The sequence below is a fragment of the Myxine glutinosa genome, chromosome 2 (assembly GCF_964187855.1).
Source record: "Myxine glutinosa chromosome 2, kmMyxGlut1.1, whole genome shotgun sequence".
NCBI classification, from domain to species: Eukaryota; Metazoa; Chordata; class Myxini; order Myxiniformes; family Myxinidae; genus Myxine; species Myxine glutinosa.
The window spans coordinates 20,609,566-20,619,987 of NC_136262.1; the positions used below are offsets into that span (position 1 = coordinate 20,609,566).

General features: G+C 44.2%; 1 long non-coding RNA gene across 1 annotated transcript; it reads left to right on the forward strand.

Annotated features, from left to right (window-relative positions):
* Positions 1 to 4,682: 4,682 nt before the first annotated feature.
* LOC137417599 (uncharacterized) lies at positions 4,683 to 9,552 on the forward strand. The gene is made up of 3 exons (XR_010982472.2): positions 4,683 to 4,792; positions 7,229 to 7,333; positions 8,904 to 9,552. It is a non-coding gene; the product is annotated as an uncharacterized LOC137417599 (long non-coding RNA).
* Positions 9,553 to 10,422: the final 870 nt, after the last annotated feature.

The window sequence follows — 10,422 nt, forward strand, 5'->3', positions numbered from 1 at the left end:
ACTCATATCTTTGGAACGGCTGGTTGGATCTGGACAAACTAAACGCAGTTTTGTAGGGGAGGACCGTGCGCGAACGTCGATACCAAATTGGGAAAAAAACATTGTTGACGCGCAGGGTCAAAATCGATGCGCGCGCTGACCAGAACCCGGAAATATATTTTTCTCGGCCTTAGCTCGATAAATGTGTTGCCGAATACTGTCAGATGTTGGTGGTAGGCATTCACTCTTCTGCCTTTTCTGGCAGAACATCCAATATCTGATTTCGTCCGCCGTGTCACCTGCTGCCTGAGCTGTTGAGTACAGGGAGCATATGAACCGTTCACAAGCACGGACAGTGTCCTCTGTCGGTGGGATAATATCTCCCTGTAGCCTGTAGGGGCTAACGGCTAAGAGAAAAAATAAATAAATGAAATCCGTCAAAATCTCAGATTTACGCCTCGGACACCACCCCCCTCATAGAAAAGTGGCTGCCATTTATTGTTGCTGCCACAATTCAACTGTACGTCAGGACTGGATTTGTTCTATAGATGTTCCCCAATCACCTGGAAGTGACAAACCAACTGTGTAGTGGGTGTTGCACGAAACCATTTTGAGCAGATTCTGGCTCCTGGACTAAAAACCGTATGGGTTTTTGAAGGACAGGAGTTCGTTTTGCTCTTCCTGTTTCTCAGTAATCTCTCTGCCTTGCAAAACTCAACATGCCAGGGCCGGATTAAGAGTTGTGGGGGCTGCAGGGTAAGCAACTTGCCGGAGAGCAGGTGGAGGGGACGGGGGGGACGCGGGGTGCTTTCCCACAAAAATGGATCACGACATGCACTTTTATTAACCGATGATCTCGCTATTTACGTTGCAATCAGTGTCATTTCTTCAGTGCATCAATGATTCCTCACAGCACTGGCGTAGCGAGGGAGGGGGGGGGGGGGGGTGGAAGGGGCGGTCGCCCCGAGCGGCACTTTTGGGGGCGGTAAATTTGTTATTTTGCATTTATATCATTAAAACGCTTATTTCTGAAGTTTGTAATCGGAACTTCTCTCCAGCTATTGCTCCTGTCGCCCTAAGATATGTGTGATACTATGTAGTTATGACTAACCCTTCCATATAAGCATACCTATGTCTCCAAATGTCTATAAGTGTAGAATAAAAGCTGAGAATCAGTGAAAAGTTTTGAATAACCCGCGCCATTTTGTTTTCCGCACAGTGAGATGCTGCACTAGATTCTGAGGAGAAGAAGAAGACGTCCAGATGTGTGCCGGACGCGCAGCGACTCGAGAGGCATGCTACGCCTTTTAATACAAATATAAATGCGATCAGAAATGTAAAGGGGATACTTACCAGGAACCACACTATGAGAGACAATACTGCAGTTGAATACAAAGCGATATTCAGGAGATCCGCCAGAATGAATGTTGGTGCCAACTGACACAATCATTTTGAAAGGAAGCGGGAAGGCGGCATTCAATGCGCATGCGTGGCCGCCAATGTGACATCAGCCTGGATATTTATCAATACCGCAAGGTGGAAGCACGCCTAGCCAGCGAGCTGCGGCTTTTGTCCAGCCAGTTATCACTGGTTATGTTATCAGGTACCGCAAGCGGATATGCAGTCTGTACAACAACAACAACAACCGCAAGGTGGAGGCATGCCTGTGTGCTGATGCCAGCGAGCTGCGGCTTTTGTCCAGCCAGTTATCACTGGTTATGTTATCAGGTACCGCAAGTGGATATGCAGTCTGTACAACAACAACCGCAAGGTGGAGGCATGTCTGTGTGCTGATGCCAGCGAGCTGCGGCTTTTGTCCAGCCAGTTATCACTGGTTATGTTATCAGGTACCGCAAGCGGATATGCAGTCTGTACAACAACAACAACAACCGCATGGTGGAGGCATGTCTGTGTGCTGATGCCAGCGAGCTGCGGCCTTTGGCCAGCCAGTTATCGATCGTTATCTAAAATACTGCACCAAGTTAAATATGTGGATTTATGGTAATAATCACTTCTTTTTTTTTTTTTTTTTTTTTTTTTTTGTATACAAGATCGAGGCTCGTGAAAGAGCGAACATTAATCACACAGAAAGACAAACCGACACATAAAACATATAACATCGGGAGCGGTAGACAAGATGGGGAGAGAGGGGGAAGGACACAAACACAACATTTGAGAGCAGGGACCGAGAGACATGGAGACATCGAGAGATCTGAGAGAGGGCGAGGGCTTTGGGGGGGGGGCATGGGAAGGGGGCGGTGGGAGAGGTATAAAACATATGGACACTGCCAGGACTTCCAGGAAAGAAGTTGGAATTTCAAACAAGGTGGATCTGGGGTGAATTAGCGGGGGTAGAAAAGATCAAGGTTTTGGATGGGGGAAGATAAGAGATGGTGGTGAACAGCTGTTTTAAAGACCTGGAGGGAGGAGTGGGATTGAAGGGAGTGAGGGAGTTTGTTCCAGAGGCGGGAGAAAAGAGGAATGAAAGAGTGAAGGTGAGCAGAGAGCCGAGATTTCGGCAGTTTAACCATCAGAGGGTTGCTGGCAGATCTTGTGCGACCTGTAGGAATATTTGGGGGACAGAGCACAGAGAGAGCTGGGGGTGCAAGGCCGGAGAGGAGTCGGTAGAAGACAGAAAGACCACCTACCTGCCTGGTAGGTGGACCACCTCACTTCTTAACAAGTTCGTTTGTATGAACATAAACACGATTTATACCCGTGATTTTCACGGGTTACCGCTAGTAGTATACTAGTGCCTATATGTCATGTATGAAGCTGCAAATATTCACCGTTGTATCCCTACACCGTGACCGCATTGTATCCCTACGCCCCAGCTCGGATGGCGCTGCAGTTAATCGGGCCTGTATCGGCAGAGTCAATAAACGTGTGCTACAATCAATCGTAGTTTGTCAAGATACCTTACATGGCGACGAGGATGGGATCCGAACCCACGCGTGCAAAGCACAATGGATTTTGGAACTAGTAGTGGTTGTCAATTTTCTTACATGGTTGATGTAGATCTACCTGGAGGCTCCTAGAACTATGTCTGTGCATCCGCGAATCTGCGTAAATGCACGAATACCATAGAAGAGAAGGCACAACACACATGATTATTTTAGTAACAATTTTGTCATTCAGATTCATTAAAAAATTGGCGAGAACATTGCAATGCAATGAGGATTTATCATTTTTTTTAAGACAGAAAAGCTCACAGTTTCCCCAAATAGATTGCAAAATGCGTATAAATGAATATGGGGGCACAGAAATAGGTGCACAACACAAAAATGATGGTGGATCTCAAATGAAATGGCAATGTTCCCTCCAAGAAATGAAGCTCAATGTGAGTTTTTTGTTCGGATTTTTTGCATCAATGTTCTTTGGAATAATTTATATCACGCAATCCTTTTTTTTTTTTTTATTGAAGTTTGGTTTACTTTTAATTTTTGACGGAACATCCTAGGACCTATGTGCGCAGGTACCTCCATGATAATTTGATGATGAGACACATAAACCTAGTCCCCACTGCGCATCACATTACCTGACAATTACCCTTCAACTTTTTCAAGCTCTTATATGTACAAAAGTAACCGTCAAATGTCAGCACGGTAGGGTCTAAATGCCGATTCATTTTCAATATTTTTTCTGTGTGTGTCGATAATTTTTATCTTTGTTTATTTTTTCTACAGCATCCACACCCCAAGATGACAATGGTGGAAAAACTGTTGAAGAAGATGTACCACCAGCAAAAAAGAGACGGGTTCTTCGCTCCAGTTTTGATCGACCTTCAGTGCCACGTAGGTCAAAGTATGTTTTGCCAAACATTTGTATTCTGTGTCAGAAGGAAAAAAAACTGTGGTGTGCAGAGTCACCGGCAACAGAAAAAGAGAAAGCCTCGTCAGATGTTCTTCTGTAGATGCAGTACATTTGAAGCAAGCAGCAGCAGACAGTGGGAATGAAGCACTGCTCATGCAGATAAAAGACCAAGATTGTGTGGCCATCGAGGTGAGGTATCATACCTCATGCTACCGTGATTTCACCTGTTACTTAACAAAGCCAGCCAGAGCAGACAACACCGGTGAAACGTCTTATTTTCAAGCCTTTGAGGTCTTCTCCAAGACAGTGGAGGCCCGAATCATCAAGAACAAGATCATGAGACTCAAAAAGCTTCATGAATTGTTCATCAAGCAGATAAAGGAAACCAATGGAGTTGATGCACGGTCATATAAGACAGGGTATCTAAAACAGAGGCTGATCAAGAAATTCCCTCAACTTTGCTTCATCACTCCTCATATGAGGTCACAAGGTGACATTGTCTATGTAAATGACATTCCTACGTCTGTTCTTGTGGAGGAAAAAAAAGTACTTCAAGAGGCAACACACACTACTCTAAATGATCGTTCGGTCGGTTTTCGCGCATGCGCAAGATTTGCGTGTGTGAAAAAGAGTATGTTGTTCTAGGCCCTATAGACTATCATTTGCCACCATTTTCCCTCCCACCCCAGATGTAGGTCATGGAATCACAAATCTGAAGGGATAATGATTTCTGGGCCCACTGTCTATATCGACACTTCGTGCCATTTTGCCACGGCGCATGATAACGCAAGCGAAGGGAGGAGTTAAAATGTGCAAATGGCCCCACCCTCCGTTTTCTGACCAATGGTTGCGGCCAACGATGTCCCCGAGAGAGGAGGCGCGAGGCGGGCAGAAAGAGCGCGTGGCATGCCGGGAAACTAAGCAGGCGAGGGCCGAGGCGTTCGCGCTCATTGCAGTTCGGCGTTCACGCCTCATTAGTGTTCGCGGCTCATTTGTACAGGTGAGAAAGGTATAAGAACAAAAAAGCAGAATTTATTCGCACGATTTTTAAAGATTGAAAATTAATTTTCTTTTTTTTCTTTGAAATCCTATCAGATAAAACACCAACAGAGTATCATCTATTTATTACGTAAGCAAAAATGGTAGAATTCCCTTTTTGAAGGTCGAGGGGTGGCGAGCTGATGCGACATGGCGCTTCACAGAGGGGAGAAGCCACGTGACCTCAGGGTCTTGCTGCTGATCGACATCTTAGCAAAATCTTGAGAAGTCGAACTTATAAAAGAACTCTTCCCCCCCCAGTGTCAGGATTCTCTTGTGATTGATGTTATCATCATCATGGAGCTCTCGTTCTCTCTGCTTCCATCTTTGCAGGGTTAGCATGCTGAGGTTGCTTGTGCAGCCGTTTTTCTTCTCTTTTTAGCTCACCCAGAACGAAGTTCAGGGGAGCTTATGCGATGGAGCATTGTCTGTCAGTCAGTCCATCAGGCAGTCCGTCAGTCAGCCTGTCAGTCCGTCAACCCTTCACTCCGTCAGCCCATCAGTCTGTCAGTCCGTAAACCCTTCACTCCGTCAGTCCATCAGTCTGTCCGTCAGTCAGTCTGTTAGCCCATCAGTCTGTCAGTCCATCAGCCTGTCTGTCAGTCCATCAGTCTATCAGCCCATCAGTCTGTCCGTCAGTCAGTCTGTCAGCCCATCAGTCCTTTAGCCCATCAGTCCATCAGTCCTTCAGTCTGTCCATCAGTCAGTCCATCAGTCTGTCCGTAAATCAGTCCGTCAGCCCATCAGTCCATCAGTCCGTCAGCCCATCAGTCCGTCAGCCCATCAGTCAGTTAGCCCATCAGTCTGTCCATCAGTCCGTCAGCCCATCAGTCAGTTAGCCCATCAGTCCGTTAGCCCATCAGTCTGTCAGCCCATCAGTCTGTCCGTCAGCCCATCAGTCAGTTAGCCCATCAGTCCGTTAGCCCATCAGTCCGTCAGCCCATCAGTCAGTTAGCCCATCAGTCCGTTAGCCCATCAGTCCGTCAGCCCATCAGTCAGCCCATCAGTCCGTCAGCCCATCAGTCAGTTAGCCCGTCAGTCCGTCCGTCCGTAAACACTTGAAACTTCTTCTCCGAAAAGGCTGATAGGATTGCAACCAAATTTGGCACAAATGATATTTGTTGTGTTGTGACTAAAGTTGTTAATGGCATTAAAGTAATCGGGGTCTAAGGGGGTTTTACCGGGGGTCAAAGTGTATCCAGGTTTGTCCCCTCAAAATAGGAATTTGCTTTTTCCTCTGAAACTACACACAATATTTCGATGAAATTTTACCACAACCTTCATCACCCGTGATGTACCAAAGGTTGTTCAAGGTATTTTAAAAAATCTGCCCCATTTGGGGGTTTCTGGGGGGGCCAGAATAGGTCCAGGTTTGACCCCCAAAATAGATATTGCTTTCTTCTCTGAAACTACACACACGATTTCGATGAAACTTCACCACAACCTTCACCAGCCATGATGTACCAAAGTTTGTTCACGGCATTAATAAAAACTGCCCTTTTGGTGATCTACGGCGAGGGGGGGTGGGGGGGGGGGCGGGGTGAGAGGGGGAGAGGGTTGCTGCCAAAATAGGTTTGCTTTCTTCTCAGAGACAACATATGCAATTCTGATGAAACTTGGCCACAACTTTAATCACCTGTGTTGTACCAAAGTGTTTTCCTGGCATTTAAAAAACTGGGGTCTAAGGCTGTCTATGGGGGGGCTTGGCCCCCAAAATAGGTATTTGCTTTTTTCTCAGAACCTACACACACAATTTTGATGAAACTTCACCACAACCTTCATCATCCGTGATGTACCAATGCTTCTTCAAGGATTTGGAAAAATTGGGGTCTGAGGAGGTACTCGGGGTGGGAGGGGGGGAGGAGGTTGCCCCCCAAAATAGGTATTTTTTCGTTTGTTTGTTTGTTTAAAGTCTTATGATCATGTTAGTATGATTCTTCATGCTGCCCTGTCTTCTGGCAAGTATTGAAATTGGTTTAAAATACCTTTAGTCGGTGCAATATACTGTTTATTCTACCAGGTGAGCGCCAGGGGTATTGCCCCTATGTTTTTCTTCTCTTGACGCGAGGACGTGGAAGTGACATTGTTTTTATGCTTTTCGAATACTTCTGGCATCTTATTGAATAATGGGGGCCAATTTTCATACAATTTATCAAAGATTCATTTTCTTTACATAATTTCCACAATTTTTTGAAAAGAAAACAAAACAAAGGCAGAAAACAAAACTTTAACTGTTTACTTGCAAATGTGCTTATTTGATTTGTTAGAAAGTTAATAAATTGGGCTTTGTGTTTAATTCAGCATGTGAGTTGCGAGCGGGGGCAATTTGACATGTCGTCCCGAGCGTCGTTTTTCCTCGATACGTCACTGCCTCACATCATCGTATTTTTGTGCCCAGATTGCCCAGAAGCCTGCTTTGTGGGGGCCTTTCTGTGCAGGGCCCCGGGTCTAGCTCCAGGGTTGCCCCCCTTTAATCCGGCACTGCAACATGCTGCATCCTCAGGTGATTCCATACTTATTTCAACCCAAGTTTTCTTTCAAACTTCACGAGCTCTTTTCCATTACTTTCTTACAAGATTCTTTTGCTGGACGATGTGTTCTATTTTATTTTGACCTCACAATTTTATGGGTACCTTCTTCTACTTTGAACCTTGGATTCTAAATCTCTCTTGACAGAATGAGTAGATGGTATTGCCAAAGGATGCTACGTTCTCTTTTACAGAACACTATTCATGTGTTTCTCAAGGTTAGTATTTGAGGTCTTAGAGTTAGTTGGGAGTCCTTTTCTGGATAAATTAAACAAGACCGATAGTCTAACAAGAGCTCGGCCAGGCTTGGATGTGCTGAGTGGAGGATCTGCTGTCCCCCTGCCATGTGACCAGATCATCAGCTCTGATTGGTGGACAGTTGTGAGGGACATACGTACTCCGGATGGACAGACAAATACTGTTCCAGACGGCGTTGCCCTATGGCCCTCTCTGTAAAACAATCCTTTTCTGGAGGATTTTAATCTGTCTGCATTTGAGGTTCAGTTGTTCGTTCACCTTTCTGACTCCTCTTCATGCACACCCAGCAGGATGCTTCTTCAGCTGCTTCTGCAAATTCCCAAATCACTCTTGGATGGCACTGGCTGACAGTCTTAGCTGTTTGACGAGACTATATGCTGATGCACCCACCTATCCTCTTGCTCTGACTTCCACTGCAAATAGTCATACTTTGAACCCTTGGGCTTGGATTTATTGGGTTCTTTGGATTTTGCTGTCTTGCCCTCGTAGCTTTCACTCATTCGTGACTCATAGGGTAATCAAATTGCTGTAACTGTTTTGGATGAGTCAGGTGAGAGTATCAGGTTTTGTCTCCAACCTGTTCTTCCTATATTTCAAGGATACACATGTCACCAAGATCTGCTGCCAATTGCCAGACCCTCGTACAATCCAGAATGCTTAGTAATGATACAGGCTTGTTCTGCTTCTGGTTGACCTTTGTGCCTTCTCCAGGAAATACGTTAACTGTTTTATAATTAGCTCTGCGTCTGGTATTGTCCAGAAAAGCTGACAGTTATGAGAGGAGTTGCTTGTGCCTCCATGTGCATTTGCTCTTTGCTTTATGGACACCTTTCACGTGGATAGCGCATGAAATCACATGAAATCAATCAATCAAAAATCATACTCTCAAACCTTTCACTACAAGACGATATAACAACTACTGTTGGTTTTCCACTTTGGCTGATGAGTTTCAGATCCACTACTTAACGTTCATCTTCGACATTGAATCATAAACTCTGATTATTCACGTTGCCTAGCAACCCTTTAGTATGTAAAGAATAGTTTTATTTTGCAACATCTGTCATATATATCATCTATATCATTAAAACGCTTATTTCTGAAGTTTGTAATCGGAACCTCTCTCCAGCTTTTGCTACTGTCGCCCTAAGATATGTGTGATACTATGTAGTTATGTCTAACCCTTCCATATAAGCATACCTATGTCTCCAAATGTCTATAACTGTGGAATAAAAGCTGAAAATCAGTGAAAAGTTTTGAATAACTCGCGCCATTTTGTTTTACGCACAGTGAGACGCTGCACTTGATAGTGAGGAGAAGAAGAAGACGTCCCGATGTGTGCCGGACGCGCAGCGACTCGAGAGGCATGCTACGCCTTTTAATACAAATATAAATGCGATCACGTTGCATTTTCCAGAGCAACCAGCTGGAAAGATATTTCCATCCAAATTGACCCACAGACCAACCAAGGTCCCTTTGCCTCACACTGGTGTACTCAAAATGCTGTATTTAACAACACTCTTTGATGTTACTTTACACTATGGACTCAACCTAAAATGCTGCACCAAGTTAAATATGTGGATTTATGGTCCCGGTGTGTACCCCGATTTAGAATGGGTACACCGTATCCCTGCGCATCGTAAGAGGCGACTAAGGGTTGGCGTCAGGAAGGGCATCCGGCCATAAAAAAAAACATTGCCTCAAACAGGGAACCATGATTGTCATGGGGCCCCCAAGGCTAACCCCCGCTCTAGCGGGGAAAATGGCCTTAAAACGATCATTCATTCATTCATTCATTCATGGTAATAATCACTTCTTAACAAGTTAGTTGGTATGAACATGAACACTATTTATGCCCGTGATTTTCACAGGTTACCCCTAGTATTTACATTAAAATGATTACATCTGTAAACTGTAATAATAAAAAAGCGGATTCTGATCACTGATTCTTAATTTACTTGAGTTAATTAGCTGTTTCCAGAATGCAAGCAGAATCTACTTAATGTATCAAGATCTTTCACAACAACAAGAAAGAGCAATCAGAGAGTGCAAACCCTCACCAGGATGTATTTTCATTGGTTTTTAAGGCTTTTGTGTTAAAACAAAGATGGCGGCCGAACCACGTGACCGATGACGTCATCATTGTTTTTTTCCTCTACTAATTTATTCCTAGATTATGCTCAAGAAATTTCATCTTGATCGGATGAAGTTTTGTACTTTTCAAATTATGACGTCATAATGGAGGCACCTATGACATCATCATTAACAGATATTATTCCACATGGAGAGTTCTTTACAATGAGCCATGTCTCAATTTTTTGCTATGCAGCGCTTTCAGAGATATAGAGGTGCAAATGTTTTTGATTTTTCCAATATGGCGGCCGAACCATGGGACTAATGACGTCATCATTTTTTTTTCTCCACCAATTTATGCCTGCATGGTGCTCAAGAAATTTCCTCTTGATATAATGAAGTTTTGTACTTGTCGAATTATGACGTCATAATGGAGGCACCTATGACATCATCGTTAACATATTTTATTCCCCATGGAGAGTTCTTTACAATGAGCCATGCCTCAATTTTTACTATTCAGTGCTTTTGGAGATATGGAGGTGCAAAGTTTTTCGTTTTTTTCCAAGATGGCGGTCGAACCATGTGACCGATGACGTCATCATTATTATTTTTTTCTCCACCAATTTATGCGTACATGACGCTCAAGAAATTTCATCTTGATAGGATGAAGTTTTGTACTCGTCGAATTATGACATCACAATGGAGGCACCGATGACATCATCATTAACATTCCGTT